General features: G+C 53.0%; 48 non-coding genes across 48 annotated transcripts; 18 read left to right on the top strand and 30 right to left on the bottom strand.

Moving 5' to 3' along the window:
- Positions 1 to 179: 179 nt before the first annotated feature.
- Positions 180 to 250, bottom strand: trnag-ccc (transfer RNA glycine (anticodon CCC)). The gene has a single exon. It is a non-coding gene; the product is annotated as a tRNA-Gly (tRNA).
- A 347-nt stretch (positions 251 to 597) lies between these two features.
- Positions 598 to 670, bottom strand: trnak-uuu (transfer RNA lysine (anticodon UUU)). The gene has a single exon. It is a non-coding gene; the product is annotated as a tRNA-Lys (tRNA).
- A 207-nt stretch (positions 671 to 877) lies between these two features.
- On the top strand, positions 878 to 965 carry trnay-gua (transfer RNA tyrosine (anticodon GUA)). Its single transcript is given in 2 exon segments — positions 878 to 914; positions 930 to 965. It is a non-coding gene; the product is annotated as a tRNA-Tyr (tRNA).
- A 488-nt stretch (positions 966 to 1453) lies between these two features.
- Positions 1454 to 1524, bottom strand: trnag-ccc (transfer RNA glycine (anticodon CCC)). Its single transcript has one exon. It is a non-coding gene; the product is annotated as a tRNA-Gly (tRNA).
- Positions 1525 to 1871: 347 nt separating this feature from the next.
- On the bottom strand, positions 1872 to 1944 carry trnak-uuu (transfer RNA lysine (anticodon UUU)). The gene has a single exon. It is a non-coding gene; the product is annotated as a tRNA-Lys (tRNA).
- Positions 1945 to 2151: 207 nt separating this feature from the next.
- On the top strand, positions 2152 to 2239 carry trnay-gua (transfer RNA tyrosine (anticodon GUA)). Its single transcript is given in 2 exon segments — positions 2152 to 2188; positions 2204 to 2239. It is a non-coding gene; the product is annotated as a tRNA-Tyr (tRNA).
- Positions 2240 to 2727: 488 nt separating this feature from the next.
- trnag-ccc (transfer RNA glycine (anticodon CCC)) lies at positions 2728 to 2798 on the bottom strand. The gene has a single exon. It is a non-coding gene; the product is annotated as a tRNA-Gly (tRNA).
- A 347-nt stretch (positions 2799 to 3145) lies between these two features.
- On the bottom strand, positions 3146 to 3218 carry trnak-uuu (transfer RNA lysine (anticodon UUU)). Its single transcript has one exon. It is a non-coding gene; the product is annotated as a tRNA-Lys (tRNA).
- Positions 3219 to 3425: 207 nt separating this feature from the next.
- trnay-gua (transfer RNA tyrosine (anticodon GUA)) lies at positions 3426 to 3513 on the top strand. The gene is given in 2 exon segments: positions 3426 to 3462; positions 3478 to 3513. It is a non-coding gene; the product is annotated as a tRNA-Tyr (tRNA).
- Positions 3514 to 4001: 488 nt separating this feature from the next.
- Positions 4002 to 4072, bottom strand: trnag-ccc (transfer RNA glycine (anticodon CCC)). Its single transcript has one exon. It is a non-coding gene; the product is annotated as a tRNA-Gly (tRNA).
- Positions 4073 to 4419: 347 nt separating this feature from the next.
- trnak-uuu (transfer RNA lysine (anticodon UUU)) lies at positions 4420 to 4492 on the bottom strand. Its single transcript has one exon. It is a non-coding gene; the product is annotated as a tRNA-Lys (tRNA).
- A 207-nt stretch (positions 4493 to 4699) lies between these two features.
- On the top strand, positions 4700 to 4787 carry trnay-gua (transfer RNA tyrosine (anticodon GUA)). The gene is given in 2 exon segments: positions 4700 to 4736; positions 4752 to 4787. It is a non-coding gene; the product is annotated as a tRNA-Tyr (tRNA).
- A 488-nt stretch (positions 4788 to 5275) lies between these two features.
- Positions 5276 to 5346, bottom strand: trnag-ccc (transfer RNA glycine (anticodon CCC)). The gene has a single exon. It is a non-coding gene; the product is annotated as a tRNA-Gly (tRNA).
- A 347-nt stretch (positions 5347 to 5693) lies between these two features.
- On the bottom strand, positions 5694 to 5766 carry trnak-uuu (transfer RNA lysine (anticodon UUU)). The gene has a single exon. It is a non-coding gene; the product is annotated as a tRNA-Lys (tRNA).
- A 207-nt stretch (positions 5767 to 5973) lies between these two features.
- On the top strand, positions 5974 to 6061 carry trnay-gua (transfer RNA tyrosine (anticodon GUA)). Its single transcript is given in 2 exon segments — positions 5974 to 6010; positions 6026 to 6061. It is a non-coding gene; the product is annotated as a tRNA-Tyr (tRNA).
- A 488-nt stretch (positions 6062 to 6549) lies between these two features.
- Positions 6550 to 6620, bottom strand: trnag-ccc (transfer RNA glycine (anticodon CCC)). Its single transcript has one exon. It is a non-coding gene; the product is annotated as a tRNA-Gly (tRNA).
- A 347-nt stretch (positions 6621 to 6967) lies between these two features.
- trnak-uuu (transfer RNA lysine (anticodon UUU)) lies at positions 6968 to 7040 on the bottom strand. Its single transcript has one exon. It is a non-coding gene; the product is annotated as a tRNA-Lys (tRNA).
- A 207-nt stretch (positions 7041 to 7247) lies between these two features.
- Positions 7248 to 7335, top strand: trnay-gua (transfer RNA tyrosine (anticodon GUA)). Its single transcript is given in 2 exon segments — positions 7248 to 7284; positions 7300 to 7335. It is a non-coding gene; the product is annotated as a tRNA-Tyr (tRNA).
- Positions 7336 to 7823: 488 nt separating this feature from the next.
- Positions 7824 to 7894, bottom strand: trnag-ccc (transfer RNA glycine (anticodon CCC)). The gene has a single exon. It is a non-coding gene; the product is annotated as a tRNA-Gly (tRNA).
- A 347-nt stretch (positions 7895 to 8241) lies between these two features.
- trnak-uuu (transfer RNA lysine (anticodon UUU)) lies at positions 8242 to 8314 on the bottom strand. The gene has a single exon. It is a non-coding gene; the product is annotated as a tRNA-Lys (tRNA).
- A 207-nt stretch (positions 8315 to 8521) lies between these two features.
- trnay-gua (transfer RNA tyrosine (anticodon GUA)) lies at positions 8522 to 8609 on the top strand. The gene is given in 2 exon segments: positions 8522 to 8558; positions 8574 to 8609. It is a non-coding gene; the product is annotated as a tRNA-Tyr (tRNA).
- A 488-nt stretch (positions 8610 to 9097) lies between these two features.
- trnag-ccc (transfer RNA glycine (anticodon CCC)) lies at positions 9098 to 9168 on the bottom strand. Its single transcript has one exon. It is a non-coding gene; the product is annotated as a tRNA-Gly (tRNA).
- Positions 9169 to 9794: 626 nt separating this feature from the next.
- Positions 9795 to 9882, top strand: trnay-gua (transfer RNA tyrosine (anticodon GUA)). Its single transcript is given in 2 exon segments — positions 9795 to 9831; positions 9847 to 9882. It is a non-coding gene; the product is annotated as a tRNA-Tyr (tRNA).
- Positions 9883 to 10370: 488 nt separating this feature from the next.
- trnag-ccc (transfer RNA glycine (anticodon CCC)) lies at positions 10371 to 10441 on the bottom strand. Its single transcript has one exon. It is a non-coding gene; the product is annotated as a tRNA-Gly (tRNA).
- A 347-nt stretch (positions 10442 to 10788) lies between these two features.
- Positions 10789 to 10861, bottom strand: trnak-uuu (transfer RNA lysine (anticodon UUU)). The gene has a single exon. It is a non-coding gene; the product is annotated as a tRNA-Lys (tRNA).
- A 207-nt stretch (positions 10862 to 11068) lies between these two features.
- On the top strand, positions 11069 to 11156 carry trnay-gua (transfer RNA tyrosine (anticodon GUA)). The gene is given in 2 exon segments: positions 11069 to 11105; positions 11121 to 11156. It is a non-coding gene; the product is annotated as a tRNA-Tyr (tRNA).
- Positions 11157 to 11644: 488 nt separating this feature from the next.
- Positions 11645 to 11715, bottom strand: trnag-ccc (transfer RNA glycine (anticodon CCC)). Its single transcript has one exon. It is a non-coding gene; the product is annotated as a tRNA-Gly (tRNA).
- Positions 11716 to 12062: 347 nt separating this feature from the next.
- Positions 12063 to 12135, bottom strand: trnak-uuu (transfer RNA lysine (anticodon UUU)). Its single transcript has one exon. It is a non-coding gene; the product is annotated as a tRNA-Lys (tRNA).
- Positions 12136 to 12342: 207 nt separating this feature from the next.
- On the top strand, positions 12343 to 12430 carry trnay-gua (transfer RNA tyrosine (anticodon GUA)). The gene is given in 2 exon segments: positions 12343 to 12379; positions 12395 to 12430. It is a non-coding gene; the product is annotated as a tRNA-Tyr (tRNA).
- A 488-nt stretch (positions 12431 to 12918) lies between these two features.
- On the bottom strand, positions 12919 to 12989 carry trnag-ccc (transfer RNA glycine (anticodon CCC)). The gene has a single exon. It is a non-coding gene; the product is annotated as a tRNA-Gly (tRNA).
- Positions 12990 to 13615: 626 nt separating this feature from the next.
- On the top strand, positions 13616 to 13703 carry trnay-gua (transfer RNA tyrosine (anticodon GUA)). The gene is given in 2 exon segments: positions 13616 to 13652; positions 13668 to 13703. It is a non-coding gene; the product is annotated as a tRNA-Tyr (tRNA).
- Positions 13704 to 14191: 488 nt separating this feature from the next.
- Positions 14192 to 14262, bottom strand: trnag-ccc (transfer RNA glycine (anticodon CCC)). The gene has a single exon. It is a non-coding gene; the product is annotated as a tRNA-Gly (tRNA).
- Positions 14263 to 14609: 347 nt separating this feature from the next.
- Positions 14610 to 14682, bottom strand: trnak-uuu (transfer RNA lysine (anticodon UUU)). The gene has a single exon. It is a non-coding gene; the product is annotated as a tRNA-Lys (tRNA).
- Positions 14683 to 14889: 207 nt separating this feature from the next.
- trnay-gua (transfer RNA tyrosine (anticodon GUA)) lies at positions 14890 to 14977 on the top strand. Its single transcript is given in 2 exon segments — positions 14890 to 14926; positions 14942 to 14977. It is a non-coding gene; the product is annotated as a tRNA-Tyr (tRNA).
- A 488-nt stretch (positions 14978 to 15465) lies between these two features.
- On the bottom strand, positions 15466 to 15536 carry trnag-ccc (transfer RNA glycine (anticodon CCC)). The gene has a single exon. It is a non-coding gene; the product is annotated as a tRNA-Gly (tRNA).
- A 626-nt stretch (positions 15537 to 16162) lies between these two features.
- Positions 16163 to 16250, top strand: trnay-gua (transfer RNA tyrosine (anticodon GUA)). The gene is given in 2 exon segments: positions 16163 to 16199; positions 16215 to 16250. It is a non-coding gene; the product is annotated as a tRNA-Tyr (tRNA).
- A 486-nt stretch (positions 16251 to 16736) lies between these two features.
- On the bottom strand, positions 16737 to 16807 carry trnag-ccc (transfer RNA glycine (anticodon CCC)). Its single transcript has one exon. It is a non-coding gene; the product is annotated as a tRNA-Gly (tRNA).
- Positions 16808 to 17431: 624 nt separating this feature from the next.
- On the top strand, positions 17432 to 17519 carry trnay-gua (transfer RNA tyrosine (anticodon GUA)). Its single transcript is given in 2 exon segments — positions 17432 to 17468; positions 17484 to 17519. It is a non-coding gene; the product is annotated as a tRNA-Tyr (tRNA).
- Positions 17520 to 18007: 488 nt separating this feature from the next.
- Positions 18008 to 18078, bottom strand: trnag-ccc (transfer RNA glycine (anticodon CCC)). Its single transcript has one exon. It is a non-coding gene; the product is annotated as a tRNA-Gly (tRNA).
- Positions 18079 to 18425: 347 nt separating this feature from the next.
- On the bottom strand, positions 18426 to 18498 carry trnak-uuu (transfer RNA lysine (anticodon UUU)). Its single transcript has one exon. It is a non-coding gene; the product is annotated as a tRNA-Lys (tRNA).
- A 207-nt stretch (positions 18499 to 18705) lies between these two features.
- Positions 18706 to 18793, top strand: trnay-gua (transfer RNA tyrosine (anticodon GUA)). The gene is given in 2 exon segments: positions 18706 to 18742; positions 18758 to 18793. It is a non-coding gene; the product is annotated as a tRNA-Tyr (tRNA).
- A 488-nt stretch (positions 18794 to 19281) lies between these two features.
- trnag-ccc (transfer RNA glycine (anticodon CCC)) lies at positions 19282 to 19352 on the bottom strand. Its single transcript has one exon. It is a non-coding gene; the product is annotated as a tRNA-Gly (tRNA).
- A 626-nt stretch (positions 19353 to 19978) lies between these two features.
- trnay-gua (transfer RNA tyrosine (anticodon GUA)) lies at positions 19979 to 20066 on the top strand. The gene is given in 2 exon segments: positions 19979 to 20015; positions 20031 to 20066. It is a non-coding gene; the product is annotated as a tRNA-Tyr (tRNA).
- Positions 20067 to 20554: 488 nt separating this feature from the next.
- On the bottom strand, positions 20555 to 20625 carry trnag-ccc (transfer RNA glycine (anticodon CCC)). The gene has a single exon. It is a non-coding gene; the product is annotated as a tRNA-Gly (tRNA).
- Positions 20626 to 20972: 347 nt separating this feature from the next.
- Positions 20973 to 21045, bottom strand: trnak-uuu (transfer RNA lysine (anticodon UUU)). The gene has a single exon. It is a non-coding gene; the product is annotated as a tRNA-Lys (tRNA).
- Positions 21046 to 21252: 207 nt separating this feature from the next.
- On the top strand, positions 21253 to 21340 carry trnay-gua (transfer RNA tyrosine (anticodon GUA)). Its single transcript is given in 2 exon segments — positions 21253 to 21289; positions 21305 to 21340. It is a non-coding gene; the product is annotated as a tRNA-Tyr (tRNA).
- Positions 21341 to 21828: 488 nt separating this feature from the next.
- trnag-ccc (transfer RNA glycine (anticodon CCC)) lies at positions 21829 to 21899 on the bottom strand. Its single transcript has one exon. It is a non-coding gene; the product is annotated as a tRNA-Gly (tRNA).
- Positions 21900 to 22525: 626 nt separating this feature from the next.
- Positions 22526 to 22613, top strand: trnay-gua (transfer RNA tyrosine (anticodon GUA)). Its single transcript is given in 2 exon segments — positions 22526 to 22562; positions 22578 to 22613. It is a non-coding gene; the product is annotated as a tRNA-Tyr (tRNA).
- Positions 22614 to 22792: the final 179 nt, after the last annotated feature.

The raw sequence follows: 22792 nt of genomic DNA, 5'->3' as shown, positions 1-22792 counted from the left end.
TAGCCCCAGAAAGCAAGCAGCACCTTCTGTATTGATGGTCATTCATCCAGTAACCACTTCCTCCTACTCAATATGTTGATGCTTTGATATGCAAACATTTCCCCAGCAGGGGCCACCAATCACCCAGAGCCACACCTCACCCATTAATCAGTGCCAGGCCCACAAGCTAGAGCCCAGGCTGCGCCAGCCGGGAATCGAACCCGGGTCGCAAGAATGGGAATCTTGCATGATACCACTACACCACTGGCGCCCACGGAGAGAGCTTGCTCACACCACAGTTTAAGCCTCTTATCCTCTCACAGGCCAAAGGGAGCAAAGCCCTTCTTTTTGCCCAGCCCACACACCCCACAATTACCTCTGCCCTGCCTAATTTGAAGCTTTGGGAATTTGCAACGAGAAGAGCCGACGGAAGAGGAAAAAAATGCCAAAGACGTACCACCATTGTTTCACTGTCGTCTTCCAGGCCCCTTTGACTCCGTCCAGGACAAACACCACACAAGGACCTCTGCGCTGCTAATGCGGAAGTCTGTGCCCTTGCAATGAGGAGGGCCGCAAACAAAAGCCCGGGGGGTGGGGCTTAGACCTGAGTCACCATAACACCCGAACAGGGACTTGAACCCTGGACCCTCAGATTAAAAGTCTGATGCTCTACCGACTGAGCTATCCGGGCTCTACGACAGAAGCAGGAGCAGCAGCAGGGACATACAGGATCCTCAAAGGCCACATGTTTGGTCCACTGAAGAGAGCAAGCCGAGGAAACGACAACGAGCCCAGGAATCTCTGTTAGATCCAACATGACACAGTGCTGTGCTTTCCAAAGAACAGGAACTCCACCCTGCCTCGGGCTGTGAACGTCAGCGAGAGGACACGCACGGCTCCCTCGATAGCTCAGTTGGTAGAGCGGAGGACTGTAGTGGAGAAGGCCGGACATCCTTAGGTCGCTGGTTCGAATCCGGCTCGAGGGGCGCTACTGTTTTGGCCCTTGACAATCAAAAAAGAAGAAAATGAGCAAACCTCTCTCTCGCTTGGACCGTAAGGCGGTCAGACATTAGAGCGGAGTCGCCGTCTTTAGAATTCTGCATTCTACTGCTCGCGTCTGCTAAGCTTTCCTTTTGCAAAACACTGCGTCAGCGCTGGTGCGCTCAAAACCTAGTCGCAAAGACAAGTGAGACTAAAGGAGGCGCTCGGTGGAGCCCATCGCCGGCACCCTTTCTGTAAGCCTCACCATTGCAGTAGACGTTTGAGTACAAAGCTGTTAAAAAGGAGGCAAGGTATAGCCCCAGAAAGCAAGCAGCACCTTCTGTATTGATGGTCATTCATCCAGTAACCACTTCCTCCTACTCAATATGTTGATGCTTTGATATGCAAACATTTCCCCAGCAGGGGCCACCAATCACCCAGAGCCACACCTCACCCATTAATCAGTGCCAGGCCCACAAGCTAGAGCCCAGGCTGCGCCAGCCGGGAATCGAACCCGGGTCGCAAGAATGGGAATCTTGCATGATACCACTACACCACTGGCGCCCACGGAGAGAGCTTGCTCACACCACAGTTTAAGCCTCTTATCCTCTCACAGGCCAAAGGGAGCAAAGCCCTTCTTTTTGCCCAGCCCACACACCCCACAATTACCTCTGCCCTGCCTAATTTGAAGCTTTGGGAATTTGCAACGAGAAGAGCCGACGGAAGAAGAAAAAAATGCCAAAGACGTACCACCATTGTTTCACTGTCGTCTTCCAGGCCCCTTTGACTCCGTCCAGGACAAACACCACACAAGGACCTCTGCGCTGCTAATGCGGAAGTCTGTGCCCTTGCAATGAGGAGGGCCGCAAACAAAAGCCCGGGGGGTGGGGCTTAGACCTGAGTCACCATAACACCCGAACAGGGACTTGAACCCTGGACCCTCAGATTAAAAGTCTGATGCTCTACCGACTGAGCTATCCGGGCTCTACGACAGAAGCAGGAGCAGCAGCAGGGACATACAGGATCCTCAAAGGCCACATGTTTGGTCCACTGAAGAGAGCAAGCCGAGGAAACGACAACGAGCCCAGGAATCTCTGTTAGATCCAACATGACACAGTGCTGTGCTTTCCAAAGAACAGGAACTCCACCCTGCCTCGGGCTGTGAACGTCAGAGAGAGGACACGCACGGCTCCCTCGATAGCTCAGTTGGTAGAGCGGAGGACTGTAGTGGAGAAGGCCGGACATCCTTAGGTCGCTGGTTCGAATCCGGCTCGAGGGACGCTACTGTTTTGGCCCTTGACAATCAAAAAAGAAGAAAATGAGCAAACCTCTCTCTCGCTTGGACCGTAAGGCGGTCAGACATTAGAGCGGAGTCGCCGTCTTTAGAATTCTGCATTCTACTGCTCGCGTCTGCTAAGCTTTCCTTTTGCAAAACACTGCGTCAGCGCTGGTGCGCTCAAAACCTAGTCGCAAAGACAAGTGAGACTAAAGGAGGCGCTCGGTGGAGCCCATCGCCGGCACCCTTTCTGTAAGCCTCACCATTGCAGTAGACGTTTGAGTACAAAGCTGTTAAAAAGGAGGCAAGGTATAGCCCCAGAAAGCAAGCAGCACCTTCTGTATTGATGGTCATTCATCCAGTAACCACTTCCTCCTACTCAATATGTTGATGCTTTGATATGCAAACATTTCCCCAGCAGGGGCCACCAATCACCCAGAGCCACACCTCACCCATTAATCAGTGCCAGGCCCACAAGCTAGAGCCCAGGCTGCGCCAGCCGGGAATCGAACCCGGGTCGCAAGAATGGGAATCTTGCATGATACCACTACACCACTGGCGCCCACGGAGAGAGCTTGCTCACACCACAGTTTAAGCCTCTTATCCTCTCACAGGCCAAAGGGAGCAAAGCCCTTCTTTTTGCCCAGCCCACACACCCCACAATTACCTCTGCCCTGCCTAATTTGAAGCTTTGGGAATTTGCAACGAGAAGAGCCGACGGAAGAGGAAAAAAATGCCAAAGACGTACCACCATTGTTTCACTGTCGTCTTCCAGGCCCCTTTGACTCCGTCCAGGACAAACACCACACAAGGACCTCTGCGCTGCTAATGCGGAAGTCTGTGCCCTTGCAATGAGGAGGGCCGCAAACAAAAGCCCGGGGGGTGGGGCTTAGACCTGAGTCACCATAACACCCGAACAGGGACTTGAACCCTGGACCCTCAGATTAAAAGTCTGATGCTCTACCGACTGAGCTATCCGGGCTCTACGACAGAAGCAGGAGCAGCAGCAGGGACATACAGGATCCTCAAAGGCCACATGTTTGGTCCACTGAAGAGAGCAAGCCGAGGAAACGACAACGAGCCCAGGAATCTCTGTTAGATCCAACATGACACAGTGCTGTGCTTTCCAAAGAACAGGAACTCCACCCTGCCTCGGGCTGTGAACGTCAGAGAGAGGACACGCACGGCTCCCTCGATAGCTCAGTTGGTAGAGAGGAGGACTGTAGTGGAGAAGGCCGGACATCCTTAGGTCGCTGGTTCGAATCCGGCTCGAGGGGCGCTACTGTTTTGGCCCTTGACAATGAAAAAAGAAGAAAATGAGCAAACCTCTCTCTCGCTTGGACCGTAAGGCGGTCAGACATTAGAGCGGAGTCGCCGTCTTTAGAATTCTGCATTCTACTGCTCGCGTCTGCTAAGCTTTCCTTTTGCAAAACACTGCGTCAGCGCTGGTGCGCTCAAAACCTAGTCGCAAAGACAAGTGAGACTAAAGGAGGCGCTCGGTGGAGCCCATCGCCGGCACCCTTTCTGTAAGCCTCACCATTGCAGTAGACGTTTGAGTACAAAGCTGTTAAAAAGGAGGCAAGGTATAGCCCCAGAAAGCAAGCAGCACCTTCTGTATTGATGGTCATTCATCCAGTAACCACTTCCTCCTACTCAATATGTTGATGCTTTGATATGCAAACATTTCCCCAGCAGGGGCCACCAATCACCCAGAGCCACACCTCACCCATTAATCAGTGCCAGGCCCACAAGCTAGAGCCCAGGCTGCGCCAGCCGGGAATCGAACCCGGGTCGCAAGAATGGGAATCTTGCATGATACCACTACACCACTGGCGCCCACGGAGAGAGCTTGCTCACACCACAGTTTAAGCCTCTTATCCTCTCACAGGCCAAAGGGAGCAAAGCCCTTCTTTTTGCCCAGCCCACACACCCCACAATTACCTCTGCCCTGCCTAATTTGAAGCTTTGGGAATTTGCAACGAGAAGAGCCGACGGAAGAGGAAAAAAATGCCAAAGACGTACCACCATTGTTTCACTGTCGTCTTCCAGGCCCCTTTGACTCCGTCCAGGACAAACACCACACAAGGACCTCTGCGCTGCTAATGCGGAAGTCTGTGCCCTTGCAATGAGGAGGGCCGCAAACAAAAGCCCGGGGGGTGGGGCTTAGACCTGAGTCACCATAACACCCGAACAGGGACTTGAACCCTGGACCCTCAGATTAAAAGTCTGATGCTCTACCGACTGAGCTATCCGGGCTCTACGACAGAAGCAGGAGCAGCAGCAGGGACATACAGGATCCTCAAAGGCCACATGTTTGGTCCACTGAAGAGAGCAAGCCGAGGAAACGACAACGAGCCCAGGAATCTCTGTTAGATCCAACATGACACAGTGCTGTGCTTTCCAAAGAACAGGAACTCCACCCTGCCTCGGGCTGTGAACGTCAGAGAGAGGACACGCACGGCTCCCTCGATAGCTCAGTTGGTAGAGCGGAGGACTGTAGTGGAGAAGGCCGGACATCCTTAGGTCGCTGGTTCGAATCCGGCTCGAGGGACGCTACTGTTTTGGCCCTTGACAATGAAAAAAGAAGAAAATGAGCAAACCTCTCTCTCGCTTGGACCGTAAGGCGGTCAGACATTAGAGCGGAGTCGCCGTCTTTAGAATTCTGCATTCTACTGCTCGCGTCTGCTAAGCTTTCCTTTTGCAAAACACTGCGTCAGCGCTGGTGCGCTCAAAACCTAGTCGCAAAGACAAGTGAGACTAAAGGAGGCGCTCGGTGGAGCCCATCGCCGGCACCCTTTCTGTAAGCCTCACCATTGCAGTAGACGTTTGAGTACAAAGCTGTTAAAAAGGAGGCAAGGTATAGCCCCAGAAAGCAAGCAGCACCTTCTGTATTGATGGTCATTCATCCAGTAACCACTTCCTCCTACTCAATATGTTGATGCTTTGATATGCAAACATTTCCCCAGCAGGGGCCACCAATCACCCAGAGCCACACCTCACCCATTAATCAGTGCCAGGCCCACAAGCTAGAGCCCAGGCTGCGCCAGCCGGGAATCGAACCCGGGTCGCAAGAATGGGAATCTTGCATGATACCACTACACCACTGGCGCCCACGGAGAGAGCTTGCTCACACCACAGTTTAAGCCTCTTATCCTCTCACAGGCCAAAGGGAGCAAAGCCCTTCTTTTTGCCCAGCCCACACACCCCACAATTACCTCTGCCCTGCCTAATTTGAAGCTTTGGGAATTTGCAACGAGAAGAGCCGACGGAAGAGGAAAAAAATGCCAAAGACGTACCACCATTGTTTCACTGTCGTCTTCCAGGCCCCTTTGACTCCGTCCAGGACAAACACCACACAAGGACCTCTGCGCTGCTAATGCGGAAGTCTGTGCCCTTGCAATGAGGAGGGCCGCAAACAAAAGCCCGGGGGGTGGGGCTTAGACCTGAGTCACCATAACACCCGAACAGGGACTTGAACCCTGGACCCTCAGATTAAAAGTCTGATGCTCTACCGACTGAGCTATCCGGGCTCTACGACAGAAGCAGGAGCAGCAGCAGGGACATACAGGATCCTCAAAGGCCACATGTTTGGTCCACTGAAGAGAGCAAGCCGAGGAAACGACAACGAGCCCAGGAATCTCTGTTAGATCCAACATGACACAGTGCTGTGCTTTCCAAAGAACAGGAACTCCACCCTGCCTCGGGCTGTGAACGTCAGAGAGAGGACACGCACGGCTCCCTCGATAGCTCAGTTGGTAGAGCGGAGGACTGTAGTGGAGAAGGCCGGACATCCTTAGGTCGCTGGTTCGAATCCGGCTCGAGGGACGCTACTGTTTTGGCCCTTGACAATGAAAAAAGAAGAAAATGAGCAAACCTCTCTCTCGCTTGGACCGTAAGGCGGTCAGACATTAGAGCGGAGTCGCCGTCTTTAGAATTCTGCATTCTACTGCTCGCGTCTGCTAAGCTTTCCTTTTGCAAAACACTGCGTCAGCGCTGGTGCGCTCAAAACCTAGTCGCAAAGACAAGTGAGACTAAAGGAGGCGCTCGGTGGAGCCCATCGCCGGCACCCTTTCTGTAAGCCTCACCATTGCAGTAGACGTTTGAGTACAAAGCTGTTAAAAAGGAGGCAAGGTATAGCCCCAGAAAGCAAGCAGCACCTTCTGTATTGATGGTCATTCATCCAGTAACCACTTCCTCCTACTCAATATGTTGATGCTTTGATATGCAAACATTTCCCCAGCAGGGGCCACCAATCACCCAGAGCCACACCTCACCCATTAATCAGTGCCAGGCCCACAAGCTAGAGCCCAGGCTGCGCCAGCCGGGAATCGAACCCGGGTCGCAAGAATGGGAATCTTGCATGATACCACTACACCACTGGCGCCCACGGAGAGAGCTTGCTCACACCACAGTTTAAGCCTCTTATCCTCTCACAGGCCAAAGGGAGCAAAGCCCTTCTTTTTGCCCAGCCCACACACCCCACAATTACCTCTGCCCTGCCTAATTTGAAGCTTTGGGAATTTGCAACGAGAAGAGCCGACGGAAGAGGAAAAAAATGCCAAAGACGTACCACCATTGTTTCACTGTCGTCTTCCAGGCCCCTTTGACTCCGTCCAGGACAAACACCACACAAGGACCTCTGCGCTGCTAATGCGGAAGTCTGTGCCCTTGCAATGAGGAGGGCCGCAAACAAAAGCCCGGGGGGTGGGGCTTAGACCTGAGTCACCATAACACCCGAACAGGGACTTGAACCCTGGACCCTCAGATTAAAAGTCTGATGCTCTACCGACTGAGCTATCCGGGCTCTACGACAGAAGCAGGAGCAGCAGCAGGGACATACAGGATCCTCAAAGGCCACATGTTTGGTCCACTGAAGAGAGCAAGCCGAGGAAACGACAACGAGCCCAGGAATCTCTGTTAGATCCAACATGACACAGTGCTGTGCTTTCCAAAGAACAGGAACTCCACCCTGCCTCGGGCTGTGAACGTCAGAGAGAGGACACGCACGGCTCCCTCGATAGCTCAGTTGGTAGAGCGGAGGACTGTAGTGGAGAAGGCCGGACATCCTTAGGTCGCTGGTTCGAATCCGGCTCGAGGGACGCTACTGTTTCGGCCCTTGACAATGAAAAAAGAAGAAAATGAGCAAACCTCTCTCTCGCTTGGACCGTAAGGCGGTCAGACATTAGAGCGGAGTCGCCGTCTTTAGAATTCTGCATTCTACTGCTCGCGTCTGCTAAGCTTTCCTTTTGCAAAACACTGCGTCAGCGCTGGTGCGCTCAAAACCTAGTCGCAAAGACAAGTGAGACTAAAGGAGGCGCTCGGTGGAGCCCATCGCCGGCACCCTTTCTGTAAGCCTCACCATTGCAGTAGACGTTTGAGTACAAAGCTGTTAAAAAGGAGGCAAGGTATAGCCCCAGAAAGCAAGCAGCACCTTCTGTATTGATGGTCATTCATCCAGTAACCACTTCCTCCTACTCAATATGTTGATGCTTTGATATGCAAACATTTCCCCAGCAGGGGCCACCAATCACCCAGAGCCACACCTCACCCATTAATCAGTGCCAGGCCCACAAGCTAGAGCCCAGGCTGCGCCAGCCGGGAATCGAACCCGGGTCGCAAGAATGGGAATCTTGCATGATACCACTACACCACTGGCGCCCACGGAGAGAGCTTGCTCACACCACAGTTTAAGCCTCTTATCCTCTCACAGGCCAAAGGGAGCAAAGCCCTTCTTTTTGCCCAGCCCACACACCCCACAATTACCTCTGCCCTGCCTAATTTGAAGCTTTGGGAATTTGCAACGAGAAGAGCCGACGGAAGAGGAAAAAAATGCCAAAGACGTACCACCATTGTTTCACTGTCGTCTTCCAGGCCCCTTTGACTCCGTCCAGGACAAACACCACACAAGGACCTCTGCGCTGCTAATGCGGAAGTCTGTGCCCTTGCAATGAGGAGGGCCGCAAACAAAAGCCCGGGGGGTGGGGCTTAGACCTGAGTCACCATAACACCCGAACAGGGACTTGAACCCTGGACCCTCAGATTAAAAGTCTGACGCTCTACCGACTGAGCTATCCGGGCTCTACGACAGAAGCAGGAGCAGCAGCAGGGACATACAGGATCCTCAAAGGCCACATGTTTGGTCCACTGAAGAGAGCAAGCCGAGGAAACGACAACGAGCCCAGGAATCTCTGTTAGATCCAACATGACACAGTGCTGTGCTTTCCAAAGAACAGGAACTCCACCCTGCCTCGGGCTGTGAACGTCAGAGAGAGGACACGCACGGCTCCCTCGATAGCTCAGTTGGTAGAGCGGAGGACTGTAGTGGAGAAGGCCGGACATCCTTAGGTCGCTGGTTCGAATCCGGCTCGAGGGACGCTACTGTTTTGGCCCTTGACAATGAAAAAAGAAGAAAATGAGCAAACCTCTCTGTCGCTTGGACCGTAAGGCGGTCAGACATTAGAGCGGAGTCGCCGTCTTTAGAATTCTGCATTCTACTGCTCGCGTCTGCTAAGCTTTCCTTTTGCAAAACACTGCGTCAGCGCTGGTGCGCTCAAAACCTAGTCGCAAAGACAAGTGAGACTAAAGGAGGCGCTCGGTGGAGCCCATCGCCGGCACCCTTTCTGTAAGCCTCACCATTGCAGTAGACGTTTGAGTACAAAGCTGTTAAAAAGGAGGCAAGGTATAGCCCCAGAAAGCAAGCAGCACCTTCTGTATTGATGGTCATTCATCCAGTAACCACTTCCTCCTACTCAATATGTTGATGCTTTGATATGCAAACATTTCCCCAGCAGGGGCCACCAATCACCCAGAGCCACACCTCACCCATTAATCAGTGCCAGGCCCACAAGCTAGAGCCCAGGCTGCGCCAGCCGGGAATCGAACCCGGGTCGCAAGAATGGGAATCTTGCATGATACCACTACACCACTGGCGCCCACGGAGAGAGCTTGCTCACACCACAGTTTAAGCCTCTTATCCTCTCACAGGCCAAAGGGAGCAAAGCCCTTCTTTTTGCCCAGCCCACACACCCCACAATTACCTCTGCCCTGCCTAATTTGAAGCTTTGGGAATTTGCAACGAGAAGAGCCGACGGAAGAGGAAAAAAATGCCAAAGACGTACCACCATTGTTTCACTGTCGTCTTCCAGGCCCCTTTGACTCCGTCCAGGACAAACACCACACAAGGACCTCTGCGCTGCTAATGCGGAAGTCTGTGCCCTTGCAATGAGGAGGGCCGCAAACAAAAGCCCGGGGGGTGGGGCTTAGACCTGAGTCACCATAACACCCGAACAGGGACTTGAACCCTGGACCCTCAGATTAAAATCTGATGCTCTACCGACTGAGCTATCCGGGCTCTACGACAGAAGCAGGAGCAGCAGCAGGGACATACAGGATCCTCAAAGGCCACATGTTTGGTCCACTGAAGAGAGCAAGCCGAGGAAACGACAACGAGCCCAGGAATCTCTGTTAGATCCAACATGACACAGTGCTGTGCTTTCCAAAGAACAGGAACTCCACCCTGCCTCGGGCTGTGAACGTCAGAGAGAGGACACGCACGGCTCCCTCGATAGCTCAGTTGGTAGAGCGGAGGACTGTAGTGGAGAAGGCCGGACATCCTTAGGTCGCTGGTTCGAATCCGGCTCGAGGGACGCTACTGTTTTGGCCCTTGACAATCAAAAAAGAAGAAAATGAGCAAACCTCTCTCTCGCTTGGACCGTAAGGCGGTCAGACATTAGAGCGGAGTCGCCGTCTTTAGAATTCTGCATTCTACTGCTCGCGTCTGCTAAGCTTTCCTTTTGCAAAACACTGCGTCAGCGCTGGTGCGCTCAAAACCTAGTCGCAAAGACAAGTGAGACTAAAGGAGGCGCTCGGTGGAGCCCATCGCCGGCACCCTTTCTGTAAGCCTCACCATTGCAGTAGACGTTTGAGTACAAAGCTGTTAAAAAGGAGGCAAGGTATAGCCCCAGAAAGCAAGCAGCACCTTCTGTATTGATGGTCATTCATCCAGTAACCACTTCCTCCTACTCAATATGTTGATGCTTTGATATGCAAACATTTCCCCAGCAGGGGCCACCAATCACCCAGAGCCACACCTCACCCATTAATCAGTGCCAGGCCCACAAGCTAGAGCCCAGGCTGCGCCAGCCAGGAATCGAACCCGGGTCGCAAGAATGGGAATCTTGCATGATACCACTACACCACTGGCGCCCACGGAGAGAGCTTGCTCACACCACAGTTTAAGCCTCTTATCCTCTCACAGGCCAAAGGGAGCAAAGCCCTTCTTTTTGCCCAGCCCACACACCCCACAATTACCTCTGCCCTGCCTAATTTGAAGCTTTGGGAATTTGCAACGAGAAGAGCCGACGGAAGAGGAAAAAAATGCCAAAGACGTACCACCATTGTTTCACTGTCGTCTTCCAGGCCCCTTTGACTCCGTCCAGGACAAACACCACACAAGGACCTCTGCGCTGCTAATGCGGAAGTCTGTGCCCTTGCAATGAGGAGGGCCGCAAACAAAAGCCCGGGGGGTGGGGCTTAGACCTGAGTCACCATAACACCCGAACAGGGACTTGAACCCTGGACCCTCAGATTAAAAGTCTGATGCTCTACCGACTGAGCTATCCGGGCTCTACGACAGAAGCAGGAGCAGCAGCAGGGACATACAGGATCCTCAAAGGCCACATGTTTGGTCCACTGAAGAGAGCAAGCCGAGGAAACGACAACGAGCCCAGGAATCTCTGTTAGATCCAACATGACACAGTGCTGTGCTTTCCAAAGAACAGGAACTCCACCCTGCCTCGGGCTGTGAACGTCAGAGAGAGGACACGCACGGCTCCCTCGATAGCTCAGTTGGTAGAGCGGAGGACTGTAGTGGAGAAGGCCGGACATCCTTAGGTCGCTGGTTCGAATCCGGCTCGAGGGACGCTACTGTTTTGGCCCTTGACAATGAAAAAAGAAGAAAATGAGCAAACCTCTCTCTCGCTTGGACCGTAAGGCGGTCAGACATTAGAGCGGAGTCGCCGTCTTTAGAATTCTGCATTCTACTGCTCGCGTCTGCTAAGCTTTCCTTTTGCAAAACACTGCGTCAGCGCTGGTGCGCTCAAAACCTAGTCGCAAAGACAAGTGAGACTAAAGGAGGCGCTCGGTGGAGCCCATCGCCGGCACCCTTTCTGTAAGCCTCACCATTGCAGTAGACGTTTGAGTACAAAGCTGTTAAAAAGGAGGCAAGGTATAGCCCCAGAAAGCAAGCAGCACCTTCTGTATTGATGGTCATTCATCCAGTAACCACTTCCTCCTACTCAATATGTTGATGCTTTGATATGCAAACATTTCCCCAGCAGGGGCCACCAATCACCCAGAGCCACACCTCACCCATTAATCAGTGCCAGGCCCACAAGCTAGAGCCCAGGCTGCGCCAGCCGGGAATCGAACCCGGGTCGCAAGAATGGGAATCTTGCATGATACCACTACACCACTGGCGCCCACAGAGAGAGCTTGCTCACACCACAGTTTAAGCCTCTTATCCTCTCACAGGCCAAAGGGAGCAAAGCCCTTCTTTTTGCCCAGCCCACACACCCCACAATTACCTCTGCCCTGCCTAATTTGAAGCTTTGGGAATTTGCAACGAGAAGAGCCGACGGAAGAGGAAAAAAATGCCAAAGACGTACCACCATTGTTTCACTGTCGTCTTCCAGGCCCCTTTGACTCCGTCCAGGACAAACACCACACAAGGACCTCTGCGCTGCTAATGCGGAAGTCTGTGCCCTTGCAATGAGGAGGGCCGCAAACAAAAGCCCGGGGGGTGGGGCTTAGACCTGAGTCACCATAACACCCGAACAGGGACTTGAACCCTGGACCCTCAGATTAAAAGTCTGATGCTCTACCGACTGAGCTATCCGGGCTCTACGACAGAAGCAGGAGCAGCAGCAGGGACATACAGGATCCTCAAAGGCCACATGTTTGGTCCACAGAAGAGAGCAAGCCGAGGAAACGACAACGAGCCCAGGAATCTCTGTTAGATCCAACATGACACAGTGCTGTGCTTTCCAAAGAACAGGAACTCCACCCTGCCTCGGGCTGTGAACGTCAGAGAGAGGACACGCACGGCTCCCTCGATAGCTCAGTTGGTAGAGCGGAGGACTGTAGTGGAGAAGGCCGGACATCCTTAGGTCGCTGGTTCGAATCCGGCTCGAGGGACGCTACTGTTTTGGCCCTTGACAATGAAAAAAGAAGAAAATGAGCAAACCTCTCTCTCGCTTGGACCGTAAGGCGGTCAGACATTAGAGCGGAGTCGCCGTCTTTAGAATTCTGCATTCTACTGCTCGCGTCTGCTAAGCTTTCCTTTTGCAAAACACTGCGTCAGCGCTGGTGCGCTCAAAACCTAGTCGCAAAGACAAGTGAGACTAAAGGAGGCGCTCGGTGGAGCCCATCGCCGGCACCCTTTCTGTAAGCCTCACCATTGCAGTAGACGTTTGAGTACAAAGCTGTTAAAAAGGAGGCAAGGTATAGCCCCAGAAAGCAAGCAGCACCTTCTGTATTGATGGTCATTCATCCAGTAACCACTTCCTCCTACTCAATATGTTGATGCTTTGATATGCAAACATTTCCCCAGCAGGGGCCACCAATCACCCAGAGCCACACCTCACCCATTAATCAGTGCCAGGCCCACAAGCTAGAGCCCAGGCTGCGCCAGCTGGGAATCGAACCCGGGTCGCAAGAATGGGAATCTTGCATGATACCACTACACCACTGGCGCCCACGGAGAGAGCTTGCTCACACCACAGTTTAAGCCTCTTATCCTCTCACAGGCCAAAGGGAGCAAAGCCCTTCTTTTTGCCCAGCCCACACACCCCACAATTACCTCTGCCCTGCCTAATTTGAAGCTTTGGGAATTTGCAACGAGAAGAGCCGACGGAAGAGGAAAAAAATGCCAAAGACGTACCACCATTGTTTCACTGTCGTCTTCCAGGCCCCTTTGACTCCGTCCAGGACAAACACCACACAAGGACCTCTGCGCTGCTAATGCGGAAGTCTGTGCCCTTGCAATGAGGAGGGCCGCAAACAAAAGCCCGGGGGGTGGGGCTTAGACCTGAGTCACCATAACACCCGAACAGGGACTTGAACCCTGGACCCTCAGATTAAAATCTGATGCTCTACCGACTGAGCTATCCGGGCTCTACGACAGAAGCAGGAGCAGCAGCAGGGACATACAGGATCCTCAAAGGCCACATGTTTGGTCCACTGAAGAGAGCAAGCCGAGGAAACGACAACGAGCCCAGGAATCTCTGTTAGATCCAACATGACACAGTGCTGTGCTTTCCAAAGAACAGGAACTCCACCCTGCCTCGGGCTGTGAACGTCAGAGAGAGGACACGCACGGCTCCCTCGATAGCTCAGTTGGTAGAGCGGAGGACTGTAGTGGAGAAGGCCGGACATCCTTAGGTCGCTGGTTCGAATCCGGCTCGAGGGACGCTACTGTTTTGGCCCTTGACAATGAAAAAAGAAGAAAATGAGCAAACCTCTCTCTCGCTTGGACCGTAAGGCGGTCAGACATTAGAGCGGAGTCGCCGTCTTTAGAATTCTGCATTCTACTGCTCGCGTCTGCTAAGCTTTCCTTTTGCAAAACACTGCGTCAGCGCTGGTGCGCTCAAAACCTAGTCGCAAAGACAAGTGAGACTAAAGGAGGCGCTCGGTGGAGCCCATCGCCGGCACCCTTTCTGTAAGCCTCACCATTGCAGTAGACGTTTGAGTACAAAGCTGTTAAAAAGGAGGCAAGGTATAGCCCCAGAAAGCAAGCAGCACCTTCTGTATTGATGGTCATTCATCCAGTAACCACTTCCTCCTACTCAATATGTTGATGCTTTGATATGCAAACATTTCCCCAGCAGGGGCCACCAATCACCCAGAGCCACACCTCACCCATTAATCAGTGCCAGGCCCACAAGCTAGAGCCCAGGCTGCGCCAGCCGGGAATCGAACCCGGGTCGCAAGAATGGGAATCTTGCATGATACCACTACACCACTGGCGCCCACGGAGAGAGCTTGCTCACACCACAGTTTAAGCCTCTTATCCTCTCACAGGCCAAAGGGAGCAAAGCCCTTCTTTTTGCCCAGCCCACACACCCCACAATTACCTCTGCCCTGCCTAATTTGAAGCTTTGGGAATTTGCAACGAGAAGAGCCGACGGAAGAGGAAAAAAATGCCAAAGACGTACCACCATTGTTTCACTGTCGTCTTCCAGGCCCCTTTGACTCCGTCCAGGACAAACACCACACAAGGACCTCTGCGCTGCTAATGCGGAAGTCTGTGCCCTTGCAATGAGGAGGGCCGCAAACAAAAGCCCGGGGGGTGGGGCTTAGACCTGAGTCACCATAACACCCGAACAGGGACTTGAACCCTGGACCCTCAGATTAAAAGTCTGATGCTCTACCGACTGAGCTATCCGGGCTCTACGACAGAAGCAGGAGCAGCAGCAGGGACATACAGGATCCTCAAAGGCCACATGTTTGGTCCACAGAAGAGAGCAAGCCGAGGAAACGACAACGAGCCCAGGAATCTCTGTTAGATCCAACATGACACAGTGCTGTGCTTTCCAAAGAACAGGAACTCCACCCTGCCTCGGGCTGTGAACGTCAGAGAGAGGACACACACGGCTCCCTCGATAGCTCAGTTGGTAGAGCGGCGGACTGTAGTGGAGAAGGCCGGACATCCTTAGGTCGCTGGTTCGAATCCGGCTCGAGGGACGCTACTGTTTTGGCCCTTGACAATCAAAAAAGAAAAAAATGAGCAAACCTCTCTCTCGCTTGGACCGTAAGGCGGTCAGACATTAGAGCGGAGTCGCCGTCTTTAGAATTCTGCATTCTACTGCTCGCGTCTGCTAAGCTTTCCTTTTGCAAAACACTGCGTCAGCGCTGGTGCGCTCAAAACCTAGTCGCAAAGACAAGTGAGACTAAAGGAGGCGCTCGGTGGAGCCCATCGCCAGCACCCTTTCTGTAAGCCTCACCATTGCAGTAGACGTTTGAGTACAAAGCTGTTAAAAAGGAGGCAAGGTATAGCCCCAGAAAGCAAGCAGCACCTTCTGTATTGATGGTCATTCATCCAGTAACCACTTCCTCCTACTCAATATGTTGATGCTTTGATATGCAAACATTTCCCCAGCAGGGGCCACCAATCACCCAGAGCCACACCTCACCCATTAATCAGTGCCAGGCCCACAAGCTAGAGCCCAGGCTGCGCCAGCCGGGAATCGAACCCGGGTCGCAAGAATGGGAATCTTGCATGATACCACTACACCACTGGCGCCCACGGAGAGAGCTTGCTCACACCACAGTTTAAGCCTCTTATCCTCTCACAGGCCAAAGGGAGCAAAGCCCTTCTTTTTGCCCAGCCCACACACCCCACAATTACCTCTGCCCTGCCTAATTTGAAGCTTTGGGAATTTGCAACGAGAAGAGCCGACGGAAGAGGAAAAAAATGCCAAAGACGTACCACCATTGTTTCACTGTCGTCTTCCAGGCCCCTTTGACTCCGTCCAGGACAAACACCACACAAGGACCTCTGCGCTGCTAATGCGGAAGTCTGTGCCCTTGCAATGAGGAGGGCCGCAAACAAAAGCCCGGGGGGTGGGGCTTAGACCTGAGTCACCATAACACCCGAACAGGGACTTGAACCCTGGACCCTCAGATTAAAATCTGATGCTCTACCGACTGAGCTATCCGGGCTCTACGACAGAAGCAGGAGCAGCAGCAGGGACATACAGGATCCTCAAAGGCCACATGTTTGGTCCACTGAAGAGAGCAAGCCGAGGAAACGACAACGAGCCCAGGAATCTCTGTTAGATCCAACATGACACAGTGCTGTGCTTTCCAAAGAACAGGAACTCCACCCTGCCTCGGGCTGTGAACGTCAGAGAGAGGACACGCACGGCTCCCTCGATAGCTCAGTTGGTAGAGCGGAGGACTGTAGTGGAGAAGGCCGGACATCCTTAGGTCGCTGGTTCGAATCCGGCTCGAGGGACGCTACTGTTTTGGCCCTTGACAATGAAAAAAGAAGAAAATGAGCAAACCTCTCTCTCGTTTGGACCGTAAGGCGGTCAGACATTAGAGCGGAGTCGCCGTCTTTAGAATTCTGCATTCTACTGCTCGCGTCTGCTAAGCTTTCCTTTTGCAAAACACTGCGTCAGCGCTGGTGCGCTCAAAACCTAGTCGCAAAGACAAGTGAGACTAAAGGAGGCGCTCGGTGGAGCCCATCGCCGGCACCCTTTCTGTAAGCCTCACCATTGCAGTAGACGTTTGAGTACAAAGCTGTTAAAAAGGAGGCAAGGTATAGCCCCAGAAAGCAAGCAGCACCTTCTGTATTGATGGTCATTCATCCAGTAACCACTTCCTCCTACTCAATGTTGATGCTTTGATATGCAAACATTTCCCCAGCAGGGGCCACCAATCACCCAGAGCCACACCTCACCCATTAATCAGTGCCAGGCCCACAAGCTAGAGCCCAGGCTGCGCCAGCCGGGAATCGAACCCGGGTCGCAAGAATGGGAATCTTGCATGATACCACTACACCACTGGCACCCACGGAGAGAGCTTGCTCACACCACAGTTTAAGCCTCTTATCCTCTCACAGGCCAAAGGGAGCAAAGCCCTTCTTTTTGCCCAGCCCACACACCCCACAATTACCTCTGCCCTGCCTAATTTGAAGCTTTGGGAATTTGCAACGAGAAGAGCCGACGGAAGAGGAAAAAAATGCCAAAGACGTACCACCATTGTTTCACTGTCGTCTTCCAGGCCCCTTTGACTCCGTCCAGGACAAACACCACACAAGGACCTCTGCGCTGCTAATGCGGAAGTCTGTGCCCTTGCAATGAGGAGGGCCGCAAACAAAAGCCCGGGGGGTGGGGCTTAGACCTGAGTCACCATAACACCCGAACAGGGACTTGAACCCTGGACCCTCAGATTAAAATCTGATGCTCTACCGACTGAGCTTCTGGCTCTACGACAGAAGCAGGAGCAGCAGCAGGGACATACAGGATCCTCAAAGGCCACATGTTTGGTCCACAGAAGAGAGCAAGCCGAGGAAACGACAACGAGCCCAGGAATCTCTGTTAGATCCAACATGACACAGTGCTGTGCTTTCCAAAGAACAGGAACTCCACCCTGCCTCGGGCTGTGAACGTCAGAGAGAGGACACGCACGGCTCCCTCGATAGCTCAGTTGGTAGAGCGGAGGACTGTAGTGGAGAAGGCCGGACATCCTTAGGTCGCTGGTTCGAATCCGGCTCGAGGGACGCTACTGTTTTGGCCCTTGACAATGAAAAAAGAAGAAAATGAGCAAACCTCTCTCTCGCTTGGACCGTAAGGCGGTCAGACATTAGAGCGGAGTCGCCGTCTTTAGAATTCTGCATTCTACTGCTCGCGTCTGCTAAGCTTTCCTTTTGCAAAACACTGCGTCAGCGCTGGTGCGCTCAAAACCTAGTCGCAAAGACAAGTGAGACTAAAGGAGGCGCTCGGTGGAGCCCATCGCCGGCACCCTTTCTGTAAGCCTCACCATTGCAGTAGACGTTTGAGTACAAAGCTGTTAAAAAGGAGGCAAGGTATAGCCCCAGAAAGCAAGCAGCACCTTCTGTATTGATGGTCATTCATCCAGTAACCACTTCCTCCTACTCAATATTTTGATGCTTTGATATGCAAACATTTCCCCAGCAGGGGCCACCAATCACCCAGAGCCACACCTCACCCATTAATCAGTGCCAGGCCCACAAGCTAGAGCCCAGGCTGCGCCAGCCGGGAATCGAACCCAGGTCGCAAGAATGGGAATCTTGCATGATACCACTACACCACTGGCGCCCACGGAGAGAGCTTGCTCACACCACAGTTTAAGCCTCTTATCCTCTCACAGGCCAAAGGGAGCAAAGCCCTTCTTTTTGCCCAGCCCACACACCCCACAATTACCTCTGCCCTGCCTAATTTGAAGCTTTGGGAATTTGCAACGAGAAGAGCCGACGGAAGAGGAAAAAAATGCCAAAGACGTACCACCATTGTTTCACTGTCGTCTTCCAGGCCCCTTTGACTCCGTCCAGGACAAACACCACACAAGGACCTCTGCGCTGCTAATGCGGAAGTCTGTGCCCTTGTAATGAGGAGGGCCGCAAACAAAAGCCCAGGGGGTGGGGCTTAGACCTGAGTCACCATAACACCCGAACAGGGACTTGAACCCTGGACCCTCAGATTAAAAGTCTGATGCTCTACCGACTGAGCTATCCGGGCTCTACGACAGAAGCAGGAGCAGCAGCAGGGACATACAGGATCCTCAAAGGCCACATGTTTGGTCCACTGAAGAGAGCAAGCCGAGGAAACGACAACGAGCCCAGGAATCTCTGTTAGATCCAACATGACACAGTGCTGTGCTTTCCAAAGAACAGGAACTCCACCCTGCCTCGGGCTGTGAACGTCAGAGAGAGGACACGCACGGCTCCCTCGATAGCTCAGTTGGTAGAGCGGAGGACTGTAGTGGAGAAGGCCGGACATCCTTAGGTCGCTGGTTCGAATCCGGCTCGAGGGACGCTACTGTTTTGGCCCTTGACAATCAAAAAAGAAGAAAATGAGCAAACCTCTCTCTCGCTTGGACCGTAAGGCGGTCAGACATTAGAGCGGAGTCGCCGTCTTTAGAATTCTGCATTCTACTGCTCGCGTCTGCTAAGCTTTCCTTTTGCAAAACACTGCGTCAGCGCTGGTGCGCTCAAAACCTAGTCGCAAAGACAAGTGAGACTAAAGGAGGCGCTCGGTGGAGCCCATCGCCGGCACCCTTTCTGTAAGCCTCACCATTGCAGTAGACGTTTGAGTACAAAGCTGTTAAAAAGGAGGCAAGGTATAGCCCCAGAAAGCAAGCAGCACCTTCTGTATTGATGGTCATTCATCCAGTAACCACTTCCTCCTACTCAATATGTTGATGCTTTGATATGCAAACATTTCCCCAGCAGGGGCCACCAATCACCCAGAGCCACACCTCACCCATTAATCAGTGCCAGGCCCACAAGCTAGAGCCCAGGCTGCGCCAGCCGGGAATCGAACCCGGGTCGCAAGAATGGGAATCTTGCATGATACCACTACACCACTGGCGCCCACGGAGAGAGCTTGCTCACACCACAGTTTAAGCCTCTTATCCTCTCACAGGCCAAAGGGAGCAAAGCCCTTCTTTTTGCCCAGCCCACACACCCCACAATTACCTCTGCCCTGCCTAATTTGAAGCTTTGGGAATTTGCAACGAGAAGAGCCGACGGAAGAGGAAAAAAATGCCAAAGACGTACCACCATTGTTTCACTGTCGTCTTCCAGGCCCCTTTGACTCCGTCCAGGACAAACACCACACAAGGACCTCTGCGCTGCTAATGCGGAAGTCTGTGCCCTTGCAATGAGGAGGGCCGCAAACAAAAGCCCGGGGGGTGGGGCTTAGACCTGAGTCACCATAACACCCGAACAGGGACTTGAACCCTGGACCCTCAGATTAAAATCTGATGCTCTACCGACTGAGCTATCCGGGCTCTACGACAGAAGCAGGAGCAGCAGCAGGGACATACAGGATCCTCAAAGGCCACATGTTTGGTCCACTGAAGAGAGCAAGCCGAGGAAACGACAACGAGCCCAGGAATCTCTGTTAGATCCAACATGACACAGTGCTGTGCTTTCCAAAGAACAGGAACTCCACCCTGCCTCGGGCTGTGAACGTCAGAGAGAGGACACGCACGGCTCCCTCGATAGCTCAGTTGGTAGAGCGGAGGACTGTAGTGGAGAAGGCCGGACATCCTTAGGTCGCTGGTTCGAATCCGGCTCGAGGGACGCTACTGTTTTGGCCCTTGACAATGAAAAAAGAAGAAAATGAGCAAACCTCTCTCTCGCTTGGACCGTAAGGCGGTCAGACATTAGAGCGGAGTCGCCGTCTTTAGAATTCTGCATTCTACTGCTCGCGTCTGCTAAGCTTTCCTTTTGCAAAACACTGCGTCAGCGCTGGTGCGCTCAAAACCTAGTCGCAAAGACAAGTGAGACTAAAGGAGGCGCTCGGTGGAGCCCATCGCCGGCACCCTTTCTGTAAGCCTCACCATTGCAGTAGACGTTTGAGTACAAAGCTGTTAAAAAGGAGGCAAGGTATAGCCCCAGAAAGCAAGCAGCACCTTCTGTATTGATGGTCATTCATCCAGTAACCACTTCCTCCTACTCAATATGTTGATGCTTTGATATGCAAACATTTCCCCAGCAGGGGCCACCAATCACCCAGAGCCACACCTCACCCATTAATCAGTGCCAGGCCCACAAGCTAGAGCCCAGGCTGCGCCAGCCGGGAATCGAACCCGGGTCGCAAGAATGGGAATCTTGCATGATACCACTACACCACTGGCGCCCACGGAGAGAGCTTGCTCACACCACAGTTTAAGCCTCTTATCCTCTCACAGGCCAAAGGGAGCAAAGCCCTTCTTTTTGCCCAGCCCACACACCCCACAATTACCTCTGCCCTGCCTAATTTGAAGCTTTGGGAATTTGCAACGAGAAGAGCCGACGGAAGAGGAAAAAAATGCCAAAGACGTACCACCATTGTTTCACTGTCGTCTTCCAGGCCCCTTTGACTCCGTCCAGGACAAACACCACACAAGGACCTCTGCGCTGCTAATGCGGAAGTCTGTGCCCTTGCAATGAGGAGGGCCGCAAACAAAAGCCCGGGGGGTGGGGCTTAGACCTGAGTCACCATAACACCCGAACAGGGACTTGAACCCTGGACCCTCAGATTAAAAGTCTGATGCTCTACCGACTGAGCTATCCGGGCTCTACGACAGAAGCAGGAGCAGCAGCAGGGACATACAGGATCCTCAAAGGCCACATGTTTGGTCCACAGAAGAGAGCAAGCCGAGGAAACGACAACGAGCCCAGGAATCTCTGTTAGATCCAACATGACACAGTGCTGTGCTTTCCAAAGAACAGGAACTCCACCCTGCCTCGGGCTGTGAACGTCAGAGAGAGGACACGCACGGCTCCCTCGATAGCTCAGTTGGTAGAGCGGAGGACTGTAGTGGAGAAGGCCGGACATCCTTAGGTCGCTGGTTCGAATCCGGCTCGAGGGACGCTACTGTTTTGGCCCTTGACAATCAAAAAAGAAAAAAATGAGCAAACCTCTCTCTCGCTTGGACCGTAAGGCGGTCAGACATTAGAGCGGAGTCGCCGTCTTTAGAATTCTGCATTCTACTGCTCGCGTCTGCTAAGCTTTCCTTTTGCAAAACACTGCGTCAGCGCTGGTGCGCTCAAAACCTAGTCGCAAAGACAAGTGAGACTAAAGGAGGCGCTCGGTGGAGCCCATCGCCAGCACCCTTTCTGTAAGCCTCACCATTGCAGTAGACGTTTGAGTACAAAGCTGTTAAAAAGGAGGCAAGGTATAGCCCCAGAAAGCAAGCAGCACCTTCTGTATTGATGGTCATTCATCCAGTAACCACTTCCTCCTACTCAATATGTTGATGCTTTGATATGCAAACATTTCCCCAGCAGGGGCCACCAATCACCCAGAGCCACACCTCACCCATTAATCAGTGCCAGGCCCACAAGCTAGAGCCCAGGCTGCGCCAGCCGGGAATCGAACCCGGGTCGCAAGAATGGGAATCTTGCATGATACCACTACACCACTGGCGCCCACAGAGAGAGCTTGCTCACACCACAGTTTAAGCCTCTTATCCTCTCACAGGCCAAAGGGAGCAAAGCCCTTCTTTTTGCCCAGCCCACACACCCCACAATTACCTCTGCCCTGCCTAATTTGAAGCTTTGGGAATTTGCAACGAGAAGAGCCGACGGAAGAGGAAAAAAATGCCAAAGACGTACCACCATTGTTTCACTGTCGTCTTCCAGGCCCCTTTGACTCCGTCCAGGACAAACACCACACAAGGACCTCTGCGCTGCTAATGCGGAATTCTGTGCCCTTGCAATGAGGAGGGCCGCAAACAAAAGCCCGGGGGGTGGGGCTTAGACCTGAGTCACCATAACACCCGAACAGGGACTTGAACCCTGGACCCTCAGATTAAAATCTGATGCTCTACCGACTGAGCTATCCGGGCTCTACAACAGAAGCAGGAGCAGCAGCAGGGACATACAGGATCCTCAAAGGCCACATGTTTGGTCCACTGAAGAGAGCAAGCCGAGGAAACGACAACGAGCCCAGGAATCTCTGTTAGATCCAACATGACACAGTGCTGTGCTTTCCAAAGAACAGGAACTCCACCCTGCCTCGGGCTGTGAACGTCAGAGAGAGGACACGCACGGCTCCCTCGATAGCTCAGTTGGTAGAGCGGAGGACTGTAGTGGAGAAGGCCGGACATCCTTAGGTCGCTGGTTCGAATCCGGCTCGAGGGACGCTACTGTTTTGGCCCTTGACAATGAAAAAAGAAGAAAATGAGCAAACCTCTCTCTCGCTTGGACCGTAAGGCGGTCAGACATTAGAGCGGAGTCGCCGTCTTTAGAATTCTGCATTCTACTGCTCGCGTCTGCTAAGCTTTCCTTTTGCAAAACACTGCGTCAGCGCTGGTGCGCTC

This window comes from Lepisosteus oculatus, chromosome 6, assembly GCF_040954835.1.
Source record: "Lepisosteus oculatus isolate fLepOcu1 chromosome 6, fLepOcu1.hap2, whole genome shotgun sequence".
NCBI classification, from domain to species: Eukaryota; Metazoa; Chordata; class Actinopteri; order Semionotiformes; family Lepisosteidae; genus Lepisosteus; species Lepisosteus oculatus.
This window is presented reverse-complemented; position numbering and strand designations above follow the sequence as displayed.